This window comes from Oryx dammah, unplaced genomic scaffold (genome assembly GCF_014754425.2).
Source record: "Oryx dammah isolate SB20612 unplaced genomic scaffold, SCBI_Odam_1.1 HiC_scaffold_10, whole genome shotgun sequence".
Lineage (NCBI taxonomy): Eukaryota > Metazoa > Chordata > Mammalia > Artiodactyla > Bovidae > Oryx > Oryx dammah.
The window spans coordinates 19,876,498-19,903,980 of record NW_024070194.1 but is presented as its reverse complement, the minus strand read 5'-3'; the positions used below and the strand labels follow the sequence as shown (position 1 = coordinate 19,903,980).

General features: G+C 44.3%; 1 protein-coding gene across 3 annotated transcripts in view; it reads left to right on the top strand.

Annotated features, from left to right (window-relative positions):
- Positions 1–375: 375 nt before the first annotated feature.
- Positions 376–27,483, top strand: part of RALY (RALY heterogeneous nuclear ribonucleoprotein) — an 85,542-nt gene continuing 58,434 nt past the window's right edge. For 2 of the 3 annotated variants that reach the window (XM_040247510.1, XM_040247505.1), the window contains exon 1: positions 376–882. The gene's annotated coding sequence lies outside the window, so the exon portion shown is untranslated. Of the gene's footprint in view, positions 883–1,274; positions 1,660–27,483 lie in introns of those variants that run through there. The other variant, XM_040247511.1, reaches the window with a different exon arrangement.

Sequence of the window (27,483 nt, the reverse complement as noted above, 5' to 3'; positions counted from 1 at the left end):
CCTCCTTCTGTCCCGCTTCAATCTCTCCTCCCTTTTAGGCTTTTCTTCAGCCCCCGCCTCCAACACCATCCCCTAAGGGCCTCTACTTCCCCAAGCTCGCCCGGGCCTCCCTCCTCTCTTGACCCCTCCTCTGGGTAGGCCCCGCCCCGCCCACTCATCCTCTTTTTCATGCTCGCCCTTCCCGGGTCTGCGAGGCCTCCACTGCCTTCCATACTCGTCTCGCGCGCCTCTCTTCTCGGCCTTAGCACCCTCTCGGCCCCGCCCCGCCTTACGCTCCGTACTGGTGTAAGAGAGCGTCTCTTCCCGCCCTAGCCCCGCCTCCTCAGGCTCCCACCTCAGGCCTTCTCCCTGTTAGGCCCCGCCCCGACCCCTCCTTTCTCTTCTCCCCGCCGAAGCTCTGGACCTTTCCAAAGCTAGGTTGAGGGGGTGGGAAGAGCAGCTGCGTCTCGGGAGCCAGGCTGTTAGGGCGGGGCTGCGGACGCCGCGCGAGCGTCGCCGGGCTCTTCTCTGGAGACCGAGGCGAGGGCAAGGGGTGACTGGGCCCGGACCGGAGCGGCAAGCAGGGTCAAGCTGAAAGAAGCCGCTCCGGGCACCCCCACCGCCGCGCGCCTCAGTGGTTCGGGCCAAGGGGAGGACTCACGGCTGCTGGGCTCGCACCGCTGTCAGTGCGGTGGGGTGCGCGAGCAGCGCGGACGCAGGACGGGCTGAGCTGAGAGAAGCCGAGGGGGCGACGGGGGCGACTACCGCGCGTGTACTCAGCTCCTCACGCTGCGGCCGGGGCCGCCTTCTTCCTCCCTCCCTCGCTCCCTCCCTTCCGCCCCCGAGTGCGGCGGCACCGCCTCCTTCCGCGCCGCGCGGCTTCCTCCAGACCTCTCAGCGCGGGTGAGTGGGGGCCGCGAGCCGGGGCGTCTCCTTCAAGGTGCGGGGAGGGGGTGCTCCTGGTTCCTTTTTGGTCACCCACCTCTTCCCGCTGGCCGCTGCCTATTTTTAGAAACTCTTTTTTTCGGCCCTTCTGGGAGTCTCGGGAGCCGGAGTAACTCCCAGCCCCCTTCCCTCGCACCTTCCCCTCCACTCGGCCCCGCCGCCTTGGGTCGCCGGCCGGGCCCGCCCGCGCCCGCTCCAGCTCCCGCTCCCTGCCGCCCTGGCGTTCCCTGCCCGCCTCCTCTCCGCGGGCCGGGCCTGGGCCAGGAGTTGGCGGGGTGGGCCCGCGCCCGCTCGGAAGTTGGAGTCTTTTGTGCTCGCGCCCCGCCCCGCCCGCCGAGGGGAGGAGGGGGGAGTGGAGGCCGCGCCGGGGAGGCCTCGGGCGGGCCCGGGCCCGGCTCCGGCCCAGACCTGGGGCATTTTCCGACTCTCCCTCCCGCGCTGGGTCTGTGGGATCCCCGAGGCGCGCAAAACTGGACCCGCTTGGCTCCCTAAGGACCTGAGCGCCTCCTCGGTCCCCGCCTCTCTCGGTCCTGGGCTCGTGGCACACCTTGGGCTTCTTAGAGGAACAACAGCAGGCTCTCGAGCTGGGGCCGCGCGCCGCACTTCACGCAGCCTTTTCCCGGCCGAGCCTCAGCTTGCCTTTCAGTGAACCGGGAGAAAGAAAGTCGCCTTGCAGGGTATTTTGTGGATTCAGGGAGCAAACTGATGTGTGAGATAAGTGTTTAATACCAACAGGTAACATTTAACGGACTTGACGCAGGAACTTCGGCAGCCTGTTTCATACAATGCTCAAGACGGCCTTCTGAGGTTACCCCCATTTACAAAAACAGAGATAAGGCTTGGAGACGTTAAAGAATGTGTTCCAAATCACAGTGTGTAGCCACCGAAGTGTAAAGCCGTAGTGCTGGTGTCTGTTATTTATTTCTTAGTGTGAGCTTGTGTAATCTCTTAGTGCAGAACGGATTTTGAGTCCCATCATTAGATGAGAGACCTATCTCTGTCCTCCCTGGTTCACGGGCCAGTGTCCACTATGGATGAAATTCCATCCTGGATCTGTGCGAGGTCGGAGGGAAAGGAAGTAATTACAAATTTCTTGCTAATATTGCCCCTTAGAAGTGGGTGGATACAGAGGACTCCAGATTTCCAGCACACTAAAGTTCCCTGGGGTTTTTGGCTCAAGGAAGGCGTTAAGTCATTTAAAACAATGAGGTCCATCTTTGTTTGTTTATGGCATGTTCCTCCAAATCTTGTCTGTTCTGTAGTGTTTAAAGGGAGGGGGAGCAGAAAGTGGCTCAAGTCAGTTGCTTAGACTCTCCTGCTTTCAACTAGAGATTTATTTCTCTTATTTTCAGATAAGGCCCAGAGGGGTAAAAGTGGACTAAAATTAACTTTGGCAAGTGTTCTAGTTTTCCAGTGTGTTTGATGCCTGGTGTGTAAAGATCAGGCAGGGGTGTTCCTAGGCCAGGTCTTGAGTCTACTGATATTTGCTGTAGTTCTCTGGAGTCTGGAGGATCCCTTTTCCAAGATTGTGGATTTCAGAGTAGTGGTACATAGGACTGCCAAGGGGTCCTCTCTAGTCTTAACTTTTTTTCCTGCCTTTTCCCTTTCCCCTTAACTGAACCTCTGAAAGGAGAAGTAAGTTGTCTAAATTCACAGACTGCTTTAGTGACAGAATCAGAACTAGGATTTCAGTCTTCTGACTCCCAGTCCAGTAATATTTTTATTTCTACCATAGTTTGCCACCTTTTGAAAGAACACTAAACTAGTTATTCAGGCCTTAAGACCCAGAATCCCAAGTGAAATGAAATCACCAGGAAGTTATTTAGTCCCAGCATTAAAAGGAAGCCAGATTTTGTGCGCTGCAAAACAAATCATTGCAATATTTGTCCTTTTGTGACTGGCAAAGCAAGCAGTCCCATAAATTACCACTTTAGTTGCATAGTACTTTGTTTATGTTTTATAGTTCTCTTTTGTAACCATTATCTGATTTCATTTCTCATCTAGTTCAGTAAGGTAGCTTGTAGCCTTTGGCTTATACTTCCTTTTTTACAGGTCTGATTGAGAATTGAAACATAGCAAGGTTTAGGGCACTAGCCTTAGATCACCAGATTAACAAGTGGAGAGGACAGGACATCTCTCATGGTCATAGGATTTGATTTGCTGTGGCACCATGAACTGGGCTACTCATTGTGATTCTCTGAGCCTCAGTTTCTTTATCTGTAAACTCTCACAGGGTTATGTGGGGTCTATGAGAAATGGCTGTGAAAGTGCGTTGTGGCAGTAGGCTAACATTTATTAAGTACTTTCCATGTACCAGTCACTGGATTAAGGACTTTGTGCGGAGTATCTCATTTAGTTCTCAAAAGCTACTGTGTGAATTAGGTACTATTATTAAACCTGTTTTGCAGAAGAAACAGAGTTTATATGACGTGCTCAGGGGCATGTAATTGATAACTGCAGACAATATAATTTTAAAGCTGGTATGCTTTTTTTTTTCTTTTGGTAAAGGTACACATAAGATAAAATTTTACCATTTTAACCACTTTTACATGTACAGTTCTGTGGCATTAAATATATTTACATTGTTGTATAATTATCACCATCTGTGTCTAGAACTTTTTCATCTTCAACTGAAACTACATATAAACACTTACTTCCCATTCCTTTCTCCCTCCTAGCAACTATCATTCTATTTTCTCCCTTTGAATTTGACTACTCTCGGTGCTTCATATAAATGGAATCATGCAATATTTGTCCTTTTGTGACTGGCAAAGCAGGCACTCTTATTGCCTCCCTTAAGCCCAGAGTGCTCTGTAAATGCAAAATGATGATTAGGCCTCATCTGCAGTAGGGTGTGGCATGCATTTCCCCAACAAGGACCCAGGCCTGCTTGTACCCCTTTGGTTAACCTTCCCTACCTCTTTCCCCCAACTCTGCAGATTAAAGTTCCTTATCACTGAAGCCTTTTTTTGCAGATTTCTGCTTGCCCCTTCTGTGTCTTCCAAAGGGAATCCCTGCTCTTGAGATAGAATCCAGGGGACTTCCCAGCCTCTCCTTGTTTGCATCTTCCTTTCTGGCCATCCTGGGTTTGGGCGTATGGGGCTGCAGTGATCAAGAATAGCAATGCTATGACAGCAGCTCAGATCAGAACTGCTCAGGATGATTAAATGGATTACCTTTATGAAATGCTCCCTCTCCGTGCCCTCCTCTTTCCATAAAGGCACACAAGAGGGATTAGTTTTTGGGTTTCTAGAGGGTATTTATGGATCCTTGTTGCTTGCAGGTGGTTAAGATGGAATTAAATGCTGCATTTAGTCTTTCAAAATTCCCTTTGGTTTGACTGATTCTGTGTCTTTGTGTGCTTTGGGGGGTATGGTGGTAGCATGTGGGGTTTGTTTGTGAAGTGTAGTTGGAATTTTGTCTTGAAGCCAACAGAGGGTTGGGTTGGGACATGTTCCAAAGATGGATAATAGGGCAACAAAAACAGATTTGATCATGTTGCACTTGCCTTAAAAATCTGATGGCCCAGTATTGCTTACATATTAAACGCCAAATCCCTGAGTATGATAATAAAGTCAGAAAGTACTGAATTGTTTATTGGAGAGAATCTTTTGTAGTTAAGGGACTTAAAGTCATAGACCAGCTGGCCACCTGGCCAACATTTGAATAGGCTACCTGTTGAGATTCTGTTTCTTTGGGAACCTCATTATTGGAAAGTTTTCCGTTTACAGAACAGTTATTAAGCATCTGCCACACACAGCACTAAGCTTGGGAATTTGGGTGTCTCGGGGAAGACAGACAAAGAAACAGGCAGTGTGAGAAGAGTTGTGACAGGAACAAGCACCGTCAGAGCATGGAGGAAGGAAACTAACCCATCCATGGATGGTAAGGGTAGGAGTTCCTTGGAGAAATTGTTTAAGCCTAGACTTCAGAGAAAAGACTGAGCCAGGAGGAGAAATCTGGGGAGAAATCTAGGAGAAGACAGGTAAGACTGTTTTCAGGTCAGTCGCTCAGTCGTGTCAGACTCTTTGCAACCCCATGGACTGTAGTATGCCAGGCTTCCCTGGCCATCACCAACTCCCAGAGCTTGCTCAGACTCATGTCCATTGAGTCGGGTGATGCCATCCAACCATCTCATCCTCTCATCCCCTACTCTTGCTTTCAATCTTTCCCACCATCAGGGTCTTTTCTAATGAGTCAGTTCTTTGAATCAGATGGCCGAAGTATTGGAGTTTTAGCATCAGTCCTTCCAATGAGTATTTAGGACTGATTTCCTTTAGGATTGACTGGTTTGATCTTGTAGTCCACGGGACTCTCAAGAGTCTTCTGCAGCACCACAGTTCAAAAGCATCAGTTCTTTGGTGCTCAGCTTTCTTTATGGTCCAGCTCTCACATCTGTACATGACTACTGGAAAAACCATAGCTTTGACTAGATGGACCTTTGTTGGCAAAGAAATGTCTCTGCTTTTTAATACGCTGTCTAGGTTGGTCATAGCTTTTCTTCCAAGGAGCAAGTGTCTTTTAATTTCATGGCTGCAGTCACCATCTGCAGTGATTTTCGAGCCCAAGAAAATAAAATCTCTCACTTTCCATTGTTTCTCCTCCATATATTTGTCATGATGTGATGGGACTGGATGCCACGATCTTTGTTTTTTGAAAACAAAAGACTGGCTTATCTTTTGGAGAGGTGTTTTCTTTCTTCCTTTCTCTTCCCTCCCTCTTCCCTTATCTCCCCTTTCTTCCTTAGGCAGTGGTAGGGGTGTAGGATTTTCACATAAGTGACTGAAAACCTAGTTTTAATTCAATTTTAGCTTTATCTATAAAATGTACAACTGGAGGGAGGAAGATGGCAGCAGTAATGTTAGCCTGCTGTCCTACAACTGCCCCCTTGGTACTGTAAGGAAAGTTTCAGATCCATGGTGGGATATAGCTCACAGACTCTCAGGACGAGAAAGAAGGGGCAGTGGGGTACATGGGAGTCTAGTTGTGGGCCTGAGGATGTTCGGTCTAGTCCTTGGCTGCTCATTCAGTGCATGGGATTGGCCAAGCCTCTTTCCTTCTTACTGCTTCATAAAATAATCAGAGGGCTGAAGGGTGAGGCCTGGTGACAGAAAAAGGATTTGAGGTTCTAGTGGGGAGTAACTATCGAATAACCTGAGATAGGCATCTGCTCAAGTATTGTTAGTTATCTCTTCTGTTTCTGCAGCCCTTCCATTTTCCTCGTCTTTCTGTCACTTCATAATGGCCTCCATGTGAATAAATGTGCTGTGCCTCCTGGGAGGAGGGGAGGAAGGATTGGATATTATCCCTAGGTTCTAGTCTGCATCTCCAAGAAGCCATTCAAACTGTTTGCTTCTCCTGCTCTCTATGTTGGGGTAGGGTTCGGAAGATTGTGGTTGAATATTCAGATTTTCTTAGGCTCAGACATATGTATTTGGAGTGTTCCACTGACTGAAGTGCGAATCTGACTATTCTCCCACCATGCCCAGTGCTGTTCCACTGGGGGAGCGGGGATAGCATTCAGTGAGCTTTTGACACTTGCCAAACTCATGCTTACTGTAGTTACCTAATACTCCCTGGATCTCAGTCTTCCTGTCTGTAAAGCACGAGGGTTGGACTGGACAATCTTGGATCATACTTCTACCTCTCAACAGTCTGAATGTCTGGTTTTATGGGAGTAGCTTGAGAATTTATCTCTGAAAGGAGGAAGGGCTTTATGAGAATACTGAGAGTATCTCGCAGGGTTAAATTCTGGGTTCATAGACATCTTTCAGTATATAAACAGATGGATATTGCTTTTTAAGAGTGGACAAATTGCTGAAAAATTGCTTGTGAGATGAATTTACCAAATTATCTACTGAGTTCCACTATAAACTTGGAGCTGTTGTCCCATGGGGCAAACTTGGATCCCACGACTAAAAAGTTATATTCAAAAATATAGCAAGCTGTTTAAAATCATAGAATAAAAGGAAAGTTGAAAAAACACTGTAAGATTCCCAAAGACCACTAGGACTGGAAAAACACTGGACCAGCAATTTGCATTTCCTTAGAGCTTTGGCTTTATGAGATAACGTCTGCTGAGGTTACCTGGCCCTTAAAATGCCATCTGTAGAGACTGAATAGTTTTGTTTATTTGTCAAGGTAAGAATCATTGCTTTATTCCACGTAAGTATTCTCATTTGGAAGGTCAGATTTAGTGTTGTTGGCCAGGTTTTCATTCTAGAGGCCTTTATCTGATATTTAGCTATCTCCTGTTTGTTTTATGAAGGATTCCACTAAGCCTAGTTAAAGGTAGTGTTTGCCTGGTGTCTGTTGATCTGTTTGTCTAGTTTTCCTTCGCAGTTCTTCGTGCTAGTGAAAGCAAATGCAGTAGTAGATTTAAAAGAATCGTGTCCATAACTCATTATTTCTCTAGGTCTGCTCTACGTCTGGGTTTCCTTTCTCGAAGGTATGATCATGCTGCTCTGAGAAGTCAAATGTTGTTCTCTGCTTAACACAGACCATGTGAAAAGGCTTTGAGACTTTGTTCTTCCAGATAGCAGTAAGCTGGCTCTGAGAAATGGTGCTCTCAATATAATAATGATAGCTGTGCCTGAATCAGTTGAACACAAGAATAACTTTTCTTCCTACCTTAAAAGGCTCATCCTAAATTGATTTTCATACCAAAAAATTAACTTTACTAAAATTAGGGTCTTGGGTAGAGTTACCATGATAAGTAGGTTACCTAGCTGCTGTAGCAAGGTTATATCAGCTGCTTTCCATCCCTAAGTCTAACTATTTGTTGCAGGAATTTGGAGTACCAACTATGAGTTCTCCCTATGGAGAACATATAAACCAAACTGGACATGATTGCTGCCTTCAAATTACATTCAGATAAATAAAACAGGTCCTAGCTTATACTTTTGCTGCCTTGGCCTGGATATTTTGGTTGAGGGTTCAAACTGAAAATAGCAGAATTAATGGATGTAGCATTAGGCCAGGAGGCCTATTTGAATATCTCACTTTCAGTGTTTCAGTTTGTTTTTGACCTTCCGTCCCTGTCTTCCTTTCTTCTGCCTGTTATCTAGATTTTCTCCTCTGTTGCTGAGGTGTCTATCAGCCATTGTGTAAAGTCAAGAACCTTAGGGTAAGAGGCAACATTGTCCTCCAGGCTTGGAGGTGCAGATGCCTGCCTAGTGCTTGCCCTGTTCTCACATCAGTTCTTTGACTGATTTCCAAAGTTGATAATGTCTAGCTTCTTATTTGAGGGCTTCCCTTGTAGCTCAGTTGGTAAAGAATCTGCCTGCAGTGCAGGAGATCCGGGTTCGATCCCTGGGTTGGGAAGATCCCCTGGAGAGGGAAATGGCAACCCACTCCAGTATCCTTGCCTGGAAAATCTCATGGTCAGAGGAGCCTGGTGGGCTGCAGTCCATGGGGTCGCAAAGAGTTGAGCATGACTGGATGAAGAAAATTAAGTTTCAGATTTAATTATTTTAAGTTTTATATGCAGTTTTAAAATAAGATCACTCTCTGTTTTGCTTGCAAGTAGAATTGAGGTGTGGTTTCCAGCATAGTTGTTTTTTGTGTTGATTTTGGCTGCATCATGCAGCTTGTGGGACCTTAGTTCGTTCCCTAAGCAGGTATTGAACCCAGGCCTTCAGCAGTGATAGTGCGGAGTCCTCACCACCAGACTGTCAGGGAATTCACATTTGATCGATATTTGACTTGTTAATTATGACTAATGGGTGGTTTTTGAAACCCATTGCTACTGCCTCTGCCAGCCTTCTTTGAACACTTAGCAGCATGGAGCCCTATGAAATGGAGGAAACGTTGAGCTTACCCTGTCTTGAAGGGCTCTACCTCGTCTCTTGTCCCTTCCCTCAAGAAAGAAATGTTATTTGGGATGCTGTGTTTTGTTCGTGATTTCTTCCAACAATTTAACATTGTTCGTGAGGTCTGGAAAAAGAGGAAATAAGCCTGTGTTCAGTCTCATAGTTTGGGGACAGTATTGAAATCAATCGGCCAAACTGTATGGCGCTCACTGAGTGCCTCCCTTGGTGCTGTGAGGGATGTAAATGTGTAAAACAGTCTCTTGTCTTCAGGGAACCTGTGTTCTCTGGGGAGGTAAGGTAATCATGAAGTTGTAGCTGATAAAACAGTTTGGTTTAGAAGACTAAGATCTTTTGTTTCCTGGAACTAATTTGGTCAGAAAAACTGGAACAAGTCATTGTCTCCTCTGTGGAACTTCATTTTCTCATCTGTTGTTGTTCAGTTGCTAAGTCGTGTCCAACTCTTTGTGACCCCATGGACTGCTTCATGCCAGGCTTCCCTGTCCTTCACTGTCTCCTGGAGCCTGCTCAAACTCATGTCCATTGAGTTGGTGATGCTGTCCAACCATCTCATTCTCTGTTGCCCCCTTCTCTTCCTGCCCTCAATCTTTCCCAGTATCAAGGTCTTTTCCAATGAGTCAGCTCTTTGCATCAGGTGGCTAAAGTATTCAGCCACCTGACGAATATTTAGGGTTGATTTCTTTTAGGATTAACTGCTTTGATCTCTTTGCTGTCTGAGGGACTTCCAAGAGCCTTTTCTAGCCCCACAATTCAGAAGTATCTATAAAATAGGGTTAATAATTCATATCTTGCTTTCCTCACAATGTATTGTGAGGAGCAGGTTAGATGTTACACTCAAAACTACATTATAAAACCAGATAATACAGTTTATACATGAAGAACCCAAGTCATTGTCAGAGGTAATAGGTAAATAGCAGAGTTTTCTATAGAAGAGGAGATCTCTTTGGGCTGCAGTGACCAGGAAGAGTGGCCTGGATCAGCCTTGGGTTGGGAGAAAGAATGCTGGAAGTATTTTAGACTGAGACAGTGATGGAGCAAAGCACTGTGGGCAGAACTGTTAAGGGGAAACAGTGAGTGTTCTCCAACCACATAACTCAAGTCCATAGAGTTCAGCTTTAGTGGTTATTGGCAGCTTTCAGAGGCATACCAGATCACACTCATCAGTTGTGCATGAGAAAATTCCTTTGGTCCATATCCTTGTCAACACTTAGCATTATCTGTCTTTTTCATTTTTTGTTATTCTGGTTGGTGTGTAGTTACACAAGTGAGTTGTAAGAGCTACAGTATGAACTTTTAGCAGTACCATAAAGGGGTAAAGTGATAGGAAAGTTCAGAGGGAGGGAGGGATTGCTTCATTTGTGGTGCCTAGGGAACATTGTTGGAGAAGCGAGCATTTATACTGGTCTTTGTAGGACAAAGATAGTGACCATGTATTATCCAGGACCATCTTAAGTTCTAATATTCCTTCTGGTTGTGCTTATAATATGAAACACCAGTGTTTCTGTGTTTGGACCAGATCTCCTTGATTACCCAGAAGCAGCACCCAGATAACTTTTCTCACGTGGTGCTTCTCTCCTCTTCCCTTTTGTTTCCAGAAAGTATGGTCACAGGTGATTTAGGCTCTGGAGATGGAGAGAGGACACTGTGTGCAATGGGAGTGATGAGCAGAAATGGAGATGTGTGACTACTCATAGATCAAGTGGCATCCATATTCCTGCTGTTGATCAGAATGGGGAGGACATGTCCCATAATTTGGAATGGGTGATACCCTCTCATAGTCTCCTAGAACAGGTGGAAAAGGTAATAATATTCTTAAGCCAATTTGTATTTAAATTGATAGGATTAGAATGAGCTCTTTGTCTATAATTTTATCATTTCAAGGAAGCAGTTAATCCAGCAAACAATCATACTTGAAGTATGTTGAAAGAGAGTTTGTCTTCTCTTAAAATATAGGGGGTAGGAAGGAGAATGCGAAAAAATTGCCATTTCTTTGTCAGCTCTTATCCTGCATGGTGCACCCTAGCTGGGTGTTTATTTTGTATGGTTTTACCAAATCACTTTGAAAGCTGATGTGAACATTGATCATGTCCTAGAGCCTTTCTTCTTTGTTCTGTCAGCAGATATTAGGAAATGTACCATAAATTACTTGGTTTTGGCGAACAAGGTGGCCCTGCCTGCTTCCAGAGAAGCGTGTTAAACATTAGTCAGCTCCTGATCCTGTACTAGGTTTTCTGGTATTTGTCAGGAAACACCGGGGATGTTAGAGTTGCCAGTGGGTCATTGACCTGGTCTAGCAAGGAGATGTGTCAAATACTTGATTTTAAAAATCTGGCCTGGGTTCTAGACCTAACTCTGCCGTTTATATTAACAACAGCTGCCATGATTTGGGTCTCCATTGTAATAGAGCTGATACTTAACTGAAGGTTACTATGTGCTGGGCCCTTTGTGTGTGTGTTACCTAGCTAATATAAATTTATATATAATCTTAGAGAAGTCATGTTTATATTTACATATAAGATTTTAATATATTGTATATAAATTTTAGATATATGTCTAAATATAAAAAATCATTATCATCTCAATCCTAGAAGTAGGTGCTATTGTTCCTCATCATATAGATCAGAAACTGAGACATCAGTAGGTTAAGAAATAAACCCACAGCCACAGTGCTACTAAATGGAGATGCCAGGATTTAAACCTAACCAAATCTTCTTTACTTTTAATACAGAAAATTTCAAACATATGCAAAGTAGACAGTAGGTTAATGAAGCATGTTGTACCCATCATTCAGCTTCGGGAGTTATCTATTCATGGTCAGTATTATTTCATTTATGCCTTTATCTACTTTTCCTTATCCTGTGCTTTGAAATTTTGCTATCATCATATTTTGTCCTTAAGTATTTCACAATGTATTCCTTTTTAAAAAAATTTTGAACTTTTTTTTATTGTGGTAAAAAATATATACAATATAAAAGTTACCACTTTAGCCATACAGTGCAGTGGCATTCTGTATGTTCATATCATTGTGCAGCCATCACCACTCCAGACACTTATAAGTTCACTTTCCCCCCTTTATTATTATTTTTAAAATATTTTATTTATATATCTTTGGCTGTGCTGGGTGTTTATTACTGCACAGGCTTTTCTCTAGTTGCAAAGAGCGGGGGCTACTTTCCAGTTGTAGCACACGGGCTTCTCATTGTGGTGGCTTCTCTTGTTGCACGGCATGGACTCTAGGGCACAGGCTCAATAGTTGAGATGCACACACTTAGTTGCCCTGCAGCATGTGGGATCTTCACCAATCAGGGATCGATCTCATGTCTCCTGCATGGGCAGGTGTATTCTCTACCACGGAGCCACCGGGGAAGCCCTCCCCCCTTTATTTGTTGAAGGAACTGGATTGTTTTTCCTGTAGAAATTTTGCTCGTTGCCTTATCTGTGGTGTGTTTAATATGTCTCTGTAGTCTGTGTTTCCTGTAAATTTGTGGTTGTATCTAGAGGGCAGTATCTCTTAGAATCCTCATAGCAGCCCTACAAAAATAGACTGAGAAAGGTTGGGTAATTTGCCCAAGGCCTCATAGCAGCCTTGAATTTGAACAGACCTTCTTGTCTTCAAAGCCTCTGCTTGTTCCTTTTCACCGTTCACCCATTCTGTGACCTTGAGCAAATAATTTTCACTTCTATGAGCCTCAGTTTCTTTGTGTGCACTGAGGGCCCTGACAGGAGCAGCATTCTGTGTTCCTGTGATGATTTTAGGGCCCAGCATCTGACGGCATGATCCTGGATGCTGTGGTTGATATTCATATGAATAGCCTGAGCACCATAACCTGTTTCAGACAGAGAGCCAGTTTTGGCCATTATGGGGCTATAGGATCATTAATACCCCTTAGGGTTCCTAATTAACTTTCCTGCATTCTGTCTTGCCCTTTTCTAAGTCATGTTTGTCTCTGCTGCCAGGTGCCTTTTCCTAAAAAACATTTTTGTTGTGTTCTCCCTCCTCATAAATCCAGCTTGAGGGATCTGATAAATAAGAAACAAAGTTTTTCCAGCAATAAACCTTCCTTTCTTGGATTGAGTTACTATTTCAAGGGCAGTTAGTCTTTTTTCTTTTCTGTTTGGCAGAGATGTGTTATTGCTTTTATGGAAATAGAATCTGGAGATGATAGAATAATGATGGAGTGAAGCTTGGGGAATGCCATCTTGATTCAGAGGCGAGCATACATTGAGCATTGTACTGTTTACTTCCAAGGACACCTGACTGTAATGGGCAATAGTGCTGTTTGCAAAGAAAAGGAACTTTTAGTTGTGGAGTCCAGAGAGAAGAGTCTTAAAGGTATTCTCTTGAGATTCTTTCATCTCATTGCTGAACCTTCATCTTACTGGCTAACCACATTTTAAAATGAATGTTGTATATAGGAGTAGGGTACAGCAGAGTAGTGTTTTGGGTCTGTAGTAATTTGGGTGGCAGACAGGTGGAACAGGAGTCCAGTTTGATATACAGCTAATATAGGTAGTAAAGTCAAATTTCAGGAGAAGTATAGTTTAGGACATTTGTATCACTGGAGTGTCTTGAATATAATAGTTACCCAGGTAAATTTGGCCTTGGAGTACAGAATGAAGCAGGGCAAAGGCTAATAAGAGTTTTGGCAAGAGAATGTACTGGTCATAGCAAACACCCTCTTCCAACAGCACAAGAGAAGACTCTGCACATGGACATCACCAGATGGTCAATACCGAAATCAGATTGATTATAATCTTTGCAGCCAAAGATGGAAAAGTTCTATACAGTCAGCAAAAATAAGACTGGGAGCTGACTATGGCTCAGATCATGAACTCGTTATTACCAAATTCAGACTTAAATTGAAGAAAGTAGGGAAAATCATTAGACCATTCAGGTATGACCTAAATCAGATCCCTTGTGATTATACAGTGGAAGTGACAAATAGACTCCAGGGATTAGATCTGATAGAGTGCCTGAAGAACTATGGATGGACCTTGTACAGGAGGCAGCGATCAAGACCATCCCCAAGGAAAAGAAATGTAAAAAGGGAAATGGTTTTCTGAGGAGGCCTTACAAATAGCTGTGAATAGAAGAGAAGCAAAAGGCAAGGAGAAAAGGAAAGATACGCCTATCTGTATGCAGAGTTCCAAAGAATAGCAAGGAGAGATAAGAAAGCCTTCCTCAGTGATCAATGAAAAGAAATAGAGGAAAACAATAGAATGGGAAAGTTTAGAGATCTCCTTAAGAAAATTAGAGATACCAAGGGAACATTTCATGCAAAGATGGGCTTGATAAAGGACAGAAATGGTATGGACCTAACAGAAGCAGAAGATATTAAGAAGAGGTGGCAAGAATACACAGAAGAACTATACAAAAAAGATCTTCATGACCCAGATAATCATGATGGTGTGATCACCAACCTAGAGCCAGACATCCTGGAATGTGAAGTCAAGTTGGCCTTAGGAAGCATCATTATGAACAAAGCTAGTGGAGGTGATAGAATTCCAGTTGAGCTGTTTCAGACCCAAAAAGATGATGCTGTGAAAGTGCTGCACTCAGTATGCCAGCAAATTTGGAAAACTCAGCAGTGGCAACAAGACTGGAAAAGGTCAGTTTTCATTCCAATGCCAAAGAATGCTCGAACTGCTGCACAATTGCACTTGTCTCATACACTAGTAAAATAATGGTCAGAATTCTCTAAGCAGGCTTCAACAGTACGTGAACCGTGAACTTCCAGATGTTCAAGCTGGTTTTAGAAGAGGCAGAGGAACCAGAGATCAAATTGCCAACATCTGTTGGATCATCGAAAAAGCAAGAGTTCCAGAAAAAAACATCTATTTCTGCTTTATTGACTATGCCAAAGCCTTTGACTGTGTGGATCACAATAAACTGTGGAAAATTCTTCAAGAGATGGGAATCCCAGACCACCTGACCTGCCTCTTGAGAAGTCTGTATGCAGGTCAGGAAGCAACGGTTAGAACTGGACATGGAACAACAGACTGGTTCCAAATAGGGAAAGGAGTACATCAAGGCTGTATATTGTCACCTTGCTTATTTAACTTATATGCAGAGTACATCATGAGAAACACTGGGCTGGAGGAAGCACAAGCTGGAATCAAGATTGCTGGGAGAAATATCAATAACCTGAGATATGCAGATGACACCACCCTTATGGCAGAAAGTGAAGAACTAAAGAGCCTCTTGATGATAGTGAAAGAGGAGAGTGAAAAAGTTGGCTTAAAGCTCAACATTCAGAAAACTAAGATCATGGCATCCAGTCCCATCACTTCATGCCAAATAGATGGGGAAACAGTGGAAATAGCAACAGACTTTATTTTGGGGGGCTCCAAAATCACTGCAGACGGTGACTGCAGCCATGAAATTAAAAGACACTTACTCCTTGGAAGGAAAGTTATGACCAACCTAGACAGCATATTCAAAAGCAGAGACATTACTTTGCCAGCAAAGGTCTGTCTAGTCAAGCCTATGGTTTTTCCAGTAGTCATGTATGGATGTGAGAGTTGGACTATAAAGAAAGTTGAACGCTGAGGAATTGATGCGTTTGAACTGTGGTGTTGGAGAAGACTCTTGAAATCAGTCCTGAATATTCATTGGAAGGACTGAAGTTTTAAGCTGAAGCTCCAATTCTTTGGCCACCTAATGCGAAGAACTGACTCATTTGAAAAGATCCTGATGCTCAGAAAGATTGAGGGCAGGAAGAGAAGGGGACAGCAAGAGGATGAGATGGTTGAATGGCATCACTGACTCAGTGGATATGAGTTTTACTCCCAGTAAACTCTGGGAGTTGGCGATGGACAGGGTGGCCTGGTGTGCTGCAGTCCACGGGGTCGCAAAGAGTTGGACATGACTGAGTGACTGAACTGAACTGAATATATTTTTTAAGTCTTTAAAGAAGATACTTTGACAGTAAATCAAGCCAGAGGAATAAGTGTTAGTCAGTCATGTCCAACTCTTTGGGACCCCGTGGACTGTAGCCTGCCAGGCTCCTCTGTCCGTGGAATTCTCCAGACAAGCATACTTAGAGGGGGTAGCCATTTCTTCTCCAGGGGATCTTTGCAACCCAGGGATTGAACTCTGGTCTCCTGCATTGCAAGTGGATTCTTTTCTGTCTGATCTACCAGGGATGCCCAAGCCAGAGGAGAAGACTATAAAGTCATGAATTGTAAAGCTCAGGAACCAAGTGATTTAGGACCCTGGATAGCTCCTTGGAAAAACAGGAGTCCTAAGTCCTTTCTGTTCTAGATCTTTTCAAAGGATCTTACCTTTTGGATCAGAGTTTGCAGACTGGCAGCATCTTAGATTGTGTTTAGCCTACAGTGTACTTACTTTGAGTTGCAACCCAGCCTAGGGGTATTAGGGCTTTCAGTGGAGGTAATATGTATGAGATCAGAGGCCCTGCCATGTGACTGGTTTCTCCTGAAGAGGGAGTAGGACTTTTGAGGAAGTAGCAGGGGCTGGACCCAGATGCTGACCATGAGCATTTTCCTGTTCACAGGAGTGGTGAGAGTCCTCAGCTATTCTACAGGGCTTCACTCCCTGAGCCTTCCACCAGAGGCTTCTTATATCATAATTGGCCACATACCATTTTGGCAGAATGCTTGAGTATACAGAATCATGTTCTTCATTTCTGTCTCCCTCATTCCACATTCTGTTTCCTTATTGGCTGACTCTCTTAGGTAGAGAATATTAATTCTCAAGTTTGTCAAAGCCCACACCATTTCCTGTTGTTTCTTTGCTACCCAAGCCCAGTGCTGGTTGCCATTTGTCACCAGGCTAGCACTTTTTTCTTTGAAACACTTCGTCCGCTATACTTAACTTTTGCTACCTGCTTGGTCCCTCTGGGCCAACTCAGCACTAGACGGAACTCTCTAATTTTGAAGGAACTTCACCCAGTTACAGTCTTAGTCCATGGGACTAGGTGGATTATCTTCATTTTGCAAGTAACTTTTGATGCCTAGAAGTTCTGATGCCTAGAAGTTCTCTTAGGATTTCACAAGGAAAACGAACTAATCAAGGCTCAGTGAACCTTGTCCTTGTAAAATTGGCTTTTTTTTTTTTTTTTTTTGCATCTTAACAACTCACCTGAGATGAAATCTGCTGTCTCATGGAAGAAACCACAACATCTAAATACAAAGCAACACTGTTTTACTTATGAATTAGTTCCTGCCCCCCTCATCCCCCCACCACACTAGCTTCAGTGAGAGCAGCTCCTATGTGTTGAAAGCAGGTGACTTTCTGAGTAAGTGACTGTTCTTGCTGCCTGTTCCCTTTGGTTTCTTGTAATTACTGTTAACATCATCATCCAATATGTGGAGCTCTATGGTAATTTCCATGACAACTGATCCTGATTTCCCAGATAAAGGGAGAAAGCTAATAAGTGTTAGGAACTTGAAAAGGGTATTGGGCTAAGTTTTTATGATGCTAGTAGAATTTGGAGCTGGAAAGAACTTTGAGCAGCAACTGCCTAATTAAATCTTACCCATTTGTAGACAAAGAAACAGGTCTAGAGAAGTTAAACAACTTGCCTTAAGGGGTCCCTTGGTTGTGGAATATACTTGAGATCCTCAGTGTAGTGTTTCTTTGTGCCTCCGATTCTATATTGGTTCATCCCATTATATACCACTGGAACACGAGCTCCACGAAGGGAGGATCCACACCTATCTTGTTAATTAATGTTTTCCCAGACTATGAACAAAGCTAGTGGAGGTGATGGAATTCCAGTGAAGCTATTTCAAATCCTTAAAGATGATGCTGTGAAAATGCTGCAGTCAGTATGCCAGCAAATTTAGAAAACTCAGCAGTGGCCACAGGACTGGAAAAGATCAGTTTTCATTCCAATCCCTAAGAAAGGCAATGCCAAAGAATGCTCAAATTACTGCATAATTGTACTCACCTCACACGCTAGTAAAGTAATGCTTAAAATTCTCCAAGCCAGGCTTCAGCGATACATGAACCGTGAACGTCCAGATGTTCAAGCTGGTTTTCGAAAAGGCAGAGGAACCAGAGATCAAATTGCCAACATCCGCTGGATCATGGCAAAAGCAAGAGAGTTCCAGAAAAACATCTATTTATGCTTTATTGACTATGCCAAGGCCTTTGACTGTGTGTATCACAATAAACTGTGGAAAATTCTTCAAGAGATGGGTATACAAGACCCCCTGACTTTCCTCTTGAGAGACCTGTATGTAGGTCAGAAAGCAAGAGTTAGAACTGGACATGGACCAGCAGACTGGTTCCAAATAGGAAAAGGAGTATGTCAAGGCTGTATATTGTCACCCTGCTTATTTAACTTCTATGCAGAGTACATCATGAGAAATGCTGGGCTGGAGGAAGCACAAGCTGGAATCAAGATTGCTGGGAGAAATATCAGTAACCTCAGATATGCAGATGATACCACCCTTATGGCAGAAAGTGAAGAAGAACTAAAGGGCCTCTTGATGAAAGTGAAAGAGGAGAGTGAAAAAGTTGGCTTAAAGCTCAACATTCAGAAAACTAAGATCATGGCATCTGGTCCCATCACTTCATGGCAAATAGATGGGGAAACAGTGTCAGATGTTATTTTTGGGGGCTCCAAAATCACTGCAGATGGTGATTGCAGCCATGAAATTAAAAGACTCTTACTCCTTGGAAGGAAAGTTATAACCAACCCAGACAGCAGAGAGACTACTTTGCCAACAAAGGTCCGTCTGGTCAAGGCTATGGTTTTTCCAGTGGTCATGTATGGTTGTGAGAGTTGGACTGTGAAGAAAGCTGAGCACCGAAGAATTGATGCCTTTGAACTGTGGTGTTGGAGAAGACTTGAGATTCCTTGGACTGCAAGGAGATCCAACCAGTCCATCCTAAAGGAGATCAGTCCTGGGTGTTCATTGGAAGGACTGATGTTGAAGCTGAAACTCCAGTACTTTAGCTACCTGATGGGAAGAGCTGACTCATTTGAAAAGACCCTGATGCTGGGAAAGATTGAAGGCGAGAGGAGAAGGGAATGACAGAGGATGAGATGGTTGGATGGCATCACTGACTCGATGGACGTGGGTTTGGGTGAGCTCCACGAATTGGTGATGGACAGGGAGGCCTGGTGTGCTGCGGTTAATGGGGTCGCAAAGAGTCGAACACGACTGAGCAACTGAACTGAACTGCAGTACTTACCACAGGACCTAGGTATTTTTTAAGTGAATGGATGTACTTTGTTGGGAGTTTTCAGACTGAGACGCATGAAATCACAGGATAAGTTTCGGTATGCTCAAATATTTTTTTGTAGTTGGATTAGTTTATTATTATGCATAGTTTAAAAGTTTATGCTTAAGTTGTCATATTATGAAGTGGATGATTGTTGTTGTTTAGTCGCTAAATAGTGTCCAACACTTTTGCAACCCCATGGACTGTAGCCTCCTGGGCTCCTCTGTTTGTGGGATTTCCCAGACAAGAATACTGGAGTGGGTTGCGATTTCCTTCTCCAGGGGATCTTCCTGATCCAGGGATTGAACCCGTGTCTCCTGCATTGGCAAGCGGATTCTTTGCCACTGAGCCACCAGGGAAGCCCTAAATGAATGATAAGTTAGCATAAATTTTTTAGATTAAGTGAGAAGGCATTAAATAAATTACAGGATTATAATAGGCCCTTTGACCTTCACCACAGAGGGTCTAGTGTTGCTAGATCTTTGGTAATTTTAAGAGAAGCTAGAAATCTAATTAGAAGGAAAGAGATCTGATTTTAAATGTTGGCAGTTAACTTTTGTTGTTGTTGTTGTTGTTTTAACTTGTTTGGGTCAGACAAAACAAATTCTTGGGCCTAAGCATCTTTTTGTGACCTACGAGATAAACAGGTCTAGGCAGGAGCAAGTCTTTCAGGTCAGTTCAGTCGCGTCTGACTCTTTGTGACCCCATGGACTGCAGTACGCCATGCCTCCCTGTCCATCACATCTCCCAGAGTTTACTCTTTGGACAGGGCTAAATGGATGATACTGTCAAGGATTGCTGCCATTCTGAGTCTGGTTCTTGGCTTCAAACTGGTCATAGCTTGGAGTAGAAAGAATGAAGTTAAGACTATCAAGTTAGGTTGGGAAAATTCCCACATGAAGCGTCATCCTCTGTGGGTAACAGCTTCTGTAATATCTTAGCCCTTGGAGAGCATCATGTTTACTCCCCTTGTTTTCCTGATGAGACTAAAATCTGGAGAATGTAACACAGCTTTCTGCTAGGATCCTAAGCAGCAAGGCCCCTGCTTCAAACTGCAGACCTTTGTTTGGTGCTTCCTGCCTCATGCTCTTAGGGCATGGGCTTGGGGTTTCTGGCATACTTTGGGATCATTGCTAGAGCTGGGTGAACACCACTTCTTAGTACAGTGCTATCCTAAGCAAAGGGAGGGTTGAGGTGGCAGTTAGTAATATGCTCAGCTGCATCGTGGTGCGGTGGGTCTATTTCTGTCACTAGCATCATGTTGACCTTATTTTTTCTACCTGGAAAGATGTAGAGGACAATTCAGCAACAAAGAACCTCAGTGCCAAGATAGATCTGTGCCTTTCCTGCTGCTTCTCTTCCTCTTTTTCTTCCCTTCCAGCTCTTTCCTCCTTGAACCCTACTTCACACCCTACTACCTCCCTTCTGCACCCCCTTTCTTTTTCTCCCACTGTTGGCCCTTCTCCTCCATGGGAAGTTCTTATGATCCCACTGCAGTAGGCAGAGCCAGGGATTGGGCTTGTTTTCTAGGAGTTTGAGGAGGACTTGCTCTAAAGTAGGGCAACTAAATAAGGGAGATTATATGTATTTAAAGTACCCCCTTTTCTCCACCTCCACTCCAGGTTGGAAAAGATTACTTTTCAACTATGGACATGACTACAAGGCTCATATAGTCTCGGGCTGCCTCATGCTGCTGCCTTCTGTCAGCAGCAGTGTTTTGACACCCACTGTTTCCCTGTGCTCCTGTTCAGTAGAATGACTTTGTTTTGACTGTTCCCTCTGAGTAGAAACTCTTCAGCTCCTTCTCCTCTTTGCCTGACAAATTCCTACTCATTTTTTCATACCAGTTCAAATGCTATCTCCTCAGTGAAGCTCTGCCTGGTCACTCCATAAGCAGAGTTAATTTTGATCTTTTCTGTACTTTGCTTGTACTTCCATAGTTGTCCTTTGGTGCTGTGTGACCCCTGACTCTGCTCTCATTCATAAAATTGAGACCTTGTGGGCCAAGGGACAGTGTGCTATTTATCTCTGTTTCCTTTGTGTCTCTGAAGCAGGCCTGGCACAAATAGTACTTGCAGAATGAATGACAGAAATATGCGTGCACAGATTCCTGTGGTATAAGATTGAACGTTAAATGCTATAAGTGCAATATGACAAAGTGCTCTGGCAGTTTATGGGAGTTCTTGAGAGAGAACTTCTGAGATAAATCTTGGAAGATTCTAGAAGCTGGTAGCATTTGACCATTTCTTTGAAGATTTAGAAGATCAGTTGGCAAAGATGGTGGGAAGAACATTCCAGATGGAGGAAATAGTTAGAGGAAAAGCAATGAGGAATTGCAGAGGTCAGGCCCCACTTACTGATTTACCCATGCCCCAGATTCCAGGCTAGCCTAAAAAGGAGACTCTCTTCTGTCCTCTTCGACCTTTTTTTTTCTTTCTGTTCTCCTTTCCTTCCCTTCTCCCTCTCTCGAGATGCCCTTGTCTTTTACTTCTGGTTTCTTCTCAGTCCTTTCCCTTTCATCTTCCCAATTGTCCAGTCTTTTGTTTTTTTTCAACTCTGTTACCTTTTTCTACCTACTTTCTTCTTTCTTGCCCTCTTCCCCAGGCAACCCAGGAAATCAGGCCTTTGGGTTGAGACCTGAATCAACTACACAATGTTTAACTCCAAATAACACCTCCTCTGGTGAAGCTGAGAAGTAATCATGGCATAATTGCGTCTCATCTGTCTCTTACGTTTTATTGGCTTTGATTTTTTTTTTTTAACCTCCCACGATGCTGGGGGTGGTGTTATCATTTTATTTTTTTTTAGTAGTTGTCAGAATGTCAGTTTTAATGAGGATTTCTGCAGACAGGCCTGCCCTTAAGTGGTATGTGCCTTCAGGCAAAGTTCGGGCTAGATGAGTCAGAAATGCTCATGGATCTGTTTCTTCATGCATATAGGTGTCTGGGTCACACACACACACACACACTCCCTTCTATCCCTGTAGGTTTATATGCTTTGCAACACATAAACACACAATTGAGTTACAAAGGTGCACATATTTCTTCTCTTCTGTCCATATCCATGCTTACCTTCCCTTATACCTTGAGGTCATCTTACTTCCTCCTCCTGCATACCCACACACTTGTCCTCTCATACCCTTGTCCCACTGTTTTCTACCTGGATGCCCAGAATTGTGTGTGCCGTGCAAATATCTGCAGACCTGTCTTACAGACACCACTCTGCCCTCTCCCTTATGTATCCACACAAATACTCCCCTGCGTACACACTGACATCTGCCCATGCCCCGCTGCCACATATTCAGCACCACACCATTTCTCACTATTTCTTAAATGTCTCTCAGTCAGTATTTCTAATTTTCATAAGAGACACGTTAGTTTCAGACTAGTTTTGAAAGGAAATGTCTTTGTTGACAGCCACACTAGCAGACCATTAGGAAGTCAGAACCATTTATGACAGATGCTTTGACTAAGGCCTCTAGAGTAACTGTTACTATGGCAGGTGGGGGAGGGCTGGATCAAACAATAGCGGATTGCTTCTAAATGATACTGTTATGTGCCAAGGTGTATTTCAGTCTAGTTCCAAACTGGATCCTGTGATACCAGGGTTCGCTTCAATTGAAAGGTGATCATATACTGGCAGAAGAGCCAGAGCCACTGTAGATGTTCCAGATTAGACTTTCTAGGGTGGGGCTGGGAGAACTGTATTTTTAACAAGTCCCCAGAGTCGTCCTGTTGTGCAGCCAGGCTGGGAAACTGATAGAGAGGAAGATCTACATTACCTTTCTGTACCACCTTGGACAAGTTATCTTTTCTGGACATTTGCCTTCTCAACTGTAATACAACAAAGCTCATGCTCATAGAGGATCTTTTCAGCTCTAAAATTTCCTGCTGGTTTATGATAAGTTCAATCTGGGATACTTTTCTACCACTAAAGTGTCCATTCTCTGTCCATTCTGGGCAAGGCATTTTGGGCTTTGGCCAGAGGCCAGCAGAGGCAGCCTAGGTCCTGACCTTCTGTCAGAAGCTCTGACACAGATCCTAATTAGAAATGGATCGATATGGGCCTGCAGCCAGGCCTCCGGAGCCTGGGAGGAAGCTGGAGGAGTGTTCCTAGCTGGGGAGAATCTGATTACTGTGAAGTAGATCTGGTTATGCTTGTCGACACAAAGGTCCTGCTGGTATAGCCCTTTTCCCTAGGGACCAGCAGGCAGGGCTGTCCTGAGCAAATGGGGAAATGGTTAATGTGTATCCCCCTTTGATATATTTTCCTCGCCTCTATAAACTCATGTAATATAGTGCTAGGTACGTAATATAGGCCCCTTCTTCAGATGGAAAAATCATTTAGTGTTAATGTTGATAAAGCCTCTTTGTATGTTCATTTCCCCTAGCAACTCACCCAGATAGGTTGAAAAGGAAACAAGCTCAGAGAAGTGAAGTGACTTGGCTGCCCTGTGTCACATAGCATGTTCTCTATTGTACTGCACTACAGTATTTTTGAGCATCTATAACACTGATTTGAAGTTGATGGATTTATTTTTCTAAACCAAGCTGGTGGACTTTTGTTTTTTTCAACCAGGGGTGTCCCTTACCCTTCTGTAGACTGAACTGGAGCTGAGACCTTTTCCCTGAAACCCTTCAATTGTTGTTGTTTAGTCAGTAAGTTGTGTGTGAATCTTTCAGTGCCATGGACTGTAGCCTGCCAGGCCTCCTCTGTCCATGGGATATCCCAGGGAAGAATAGTGGAGTGGGTAGCCATTTCCTTCTTCTGGGGATCTTCTGACCCAGGGATTGAACCCAAGTCTCCTGCTTGGCAGGTGGGTTCTTTACCACTGAGCCACAAGGGAAGCCAAAGCCCTTCAAACAGTGGAGGAAATTTCTTAAAACCAGTGGTTGAGGAGGATAAGGGGAGATGCTCTGCTTGCTTTGGCTTTCTCATTGCCTTTCCAAGGACTCTAAGGAGTGAGTAGGCTCTAATGGGAGAGATCAGTCATCATTTGGGATCAGTGAGAGGGCTAAGTCAGGTTTCTGTACTAGCCCTGTGCACAACCCAGGGGCTTAGTATGCTCAGCTGCTAATGTGCTCAGGCCAAATTCCCCCTGGAGTTGGTCATCCAACAGATATTTGTTGAGTATCTCCTGTGTGTCAGGGCTTGTGCTAGTGCTAAGGATTCCTAGATCAAGACCCAGTCCCTGCCCTGAAAGACTTCACAGTCTAACATCAGAGTTAGAGAAACCACAGTATTCTTTGTGTGCCTTAATAGAGGCGTATCCAAGGTACTCTGGAATCACAGAGGCATGAAGGTAGGTTTTTTCCTGGAGGAGATAACTTTAATCTGGCTCTGAAGGAAGAGTAAGAGTAGGGGCACAAGGACATCACTCCAGACCAGGGAACTAGCACAAAGGAAACCACAAAGATGGGTCCAGGAACAGTTGATAAGGGGGGTGGGGGTAGGCATTAGAGTACTGCCCAACATGTAGCCAGTCAGACTGACAGCTCTGCCCCTTGCTAGACTTAGGACTGTCATAGTAGCCACTCAGTAACACGGGAGCAGGTGGGGGAGAAGACGGGTGGGTTTATTAGCAGACGCTGACTGAAACAGTTTTAGAGACAAAACTAGGAAAGAAAGCTGAAGAGCAGCAGCCTCTGCCCTCTGGGCCAAACCTGCAGAGATGCTGGGGGTTCTTGGCAATGGTTTGAAACCTCGTCCACCCAGGCAGAGGGCTTTACTTCTCTGATGCCAAAATCCTCTGCATGCCTGCCCCTCCTTCCTGTGTTCTTTTAAAAAAGAAATTAATGGATCTATTCAGAATACCCCTGAAATGAAATTACATTTTTAACTCTAATTACCCTAATTAAAACTTGACAGCTGTAATCCTGGAATGGCAGATATGCTAAGTACCCCATGTCTGTGACAAGCTTACTTACCCAGATGGAATGTTCTGTTCTGGGCTTAGGAGAAAAATTCTGTGTATTTGTTTTGTTTTTCCCTATCGGCCATTAGTCTTTGACCTCACAGCTTCCTCAAGCTAGAATAGTCTTACTTGTGGGTTACAGGACCCCTGAATCTCCACAGTGGTCCCTTTGCATTCAGAGGTGTTGCTCCTGGATTCTTACCACATACCTTTGAGTTCTTGCTTCAGTTGAGATTGGTCTGCATGCCCTGAGCCTGTCCCTGGGTGAAATCCCCTGCCTGTGGGGGACCTGCACTTTTTAGAGGGCTGTCTGCTGATCTAGGGCTACATCTGTGTCTGGGATCAGTTGATGGCTGGTATTAAGGTTACAGTTTGAGGTCAGGGACAAGGAGCTCTGAAAATAGGATTCCTCTTCTCTTCACATGTATCAGCATAGGCTAGAAGCAACTTAGTGAAATGCCTGGTCTTGACCCCTGTCTTGACTAGTTACCTGGACAGACAAGGAAACATGTTGGGGAGGGAGGAAGACAGTCCTTGAAACAGCCTGAAGGCTCTGTTGATGCTGTGAGTTCTGTTAGGACCAAAGATCCCCATGTTCTAGTTACTTTCTCGTAGCCCGAAAGCCTGTTCAGTCAGTGGACACTGGGTGTTAAGTACTGCAGAGGAGACAGAGTTGAATAAGACACACTCTGTGCCCCCTGAGAAGCTTAGAATTGTGGGGGTAGTAGGGAGGCAGTAGTGGATGAAGGACAGCCATATAGTGACTAGTTACATAAGACAGAAAAAGGTAAAATTGCCCACAGGTGTTAGCATGTGAACTTGCCCCGAACAGGCAATATTGTCAGAGGAATGGAGAGGGGCATTGCAGGTTTTAGGGAATAAAGTGATGGAAGGTAGGAAGTTGCTAGGTGACAGTCTGCTGTGATTGGAATACAGTGAGCAGGGAAGGGTACGACAGAGGATGAGATTAGGGTTTAAACTATCCTGTAGGTAAAGGGAGTCCGTTGGGGCTGTAGGGCTGTGATAGGAGTATGTGTGGTGGATTGAGAGACAGGGTGATTGGAGACAGTAGATTAGTTAGAACGGATGTCAAGTAAACTGTGGCCTGTGGGCTGAATCAGTCTGCAGCCTCTTTCCATGAAGTTGTACTGGGACACAGACAGCCACACTCATTTGTTCATCTATGACTGGTTTCATATTACCTTGGCAGAGTCAAATACTACAGAGACTGCTGGCCCTATATAGAAAGTTTGCTGATCTCTGAGTTAGAAAGAAATTATGAAAGTTCTGTAAGAGGAGATAAATGTTAAGAGTAAGCCTGAAATGAATTGGAGGTGTCAAATGAGACTTCAGAAGCTGAGGCAGTATGATAAAACAGAGAACACCTCCCCTACCTACCTCTCACAACTTTGTAAGAGTCAAATTTTCTGAAGGTCACCATGTCACAAAGGACACAGGACATGGGTAAGTCCTGATTTGCCCTTATTAGCTGTGACCTTGGGCAAATCACTTAACTTTCCCAGAAGTTTAGGTGAATGTGTTGACTGAAACAAAGAAAAGGACCAATCAGGTTTTTCCTCATGACACAGAACTCTTATTCTGCTACTTATCTATGCTTCACTCCCTAGATTATGTCTAGGAAAGACAGATATCCTAGAAAACTTGGAAAATAGTTTATAGTTTGAGTTGTGAAGTTGGGGACAGGTGGGCAGAGGTTGTGGGAGAAGGGCTCATGATAGTTTGAGGGCATACTGTGCCCTTCCCCTTCCCTAACTGCTGGCACTTGTTCTGTCCAGATATTTCTACCCTTCAACTTTCAAAGCGTATTAGGTCCCTGCAAAACAAAAGGCTGAATTGATTTCTTTGTCACCTTTCAAAGCAGGAAACGACGTAAGTATCACTTGGCATCTCTTATGTTCTCCCTGCCACTACCCTGAGCCCCCAGTGCCTCACTCCCTTTTTCCTAGGACTATGTGTGTCTACCCTGGACGACAGGAAAAATCACTAGATGGGAGACTGCAGTGGTGGGTTCCAAACTTCTTTCTCCCTTCAGCTTTCTGTGTGACCTCAGCCAATTTGTTTTGGTCTCTGGCCCTTCAGATAGATGACTTTAGCCAGCTCTTGGGATCTGGACTTTGTTCTGTAAGACTCTACCTTAGGATCACAGTCTTTTCCCTTTTTTTCCCTTTTGTCCTGTGTACCCCTTTCCTTTCAGTCTGGAGTATTTGTGTAAGTACACACCTCATTTGCTTCAAATTCACTGCCTTTGAATATGAAGAGAAGAGTCATATCGTTAGCTGTTTTTATTGACAAGGTTTCAGTAACTGGCACTCAGTCTAATTACTGGAGTGGAACAGACACTGGAGGTCAGGTCCAGCTGACCCTAGGGTTCAGCGAGGCATGGTGTCTTCAGGATGGGCCATCTAGTTCAGTACAGGCAAACATTTGGCCCTGACATCCTTGATAGAGTAGAGGAATAAGGGCCAGACACTGATCCAGGCAATTTACATTTTTTGTTCTTTTTCATGACTCTGAGATAGGTGATACTATCACAGATAGCATTTTACAGATGTGGGAACTGAGTTTTAGAGGATCATTCAGTAGACAGTGACTGACTC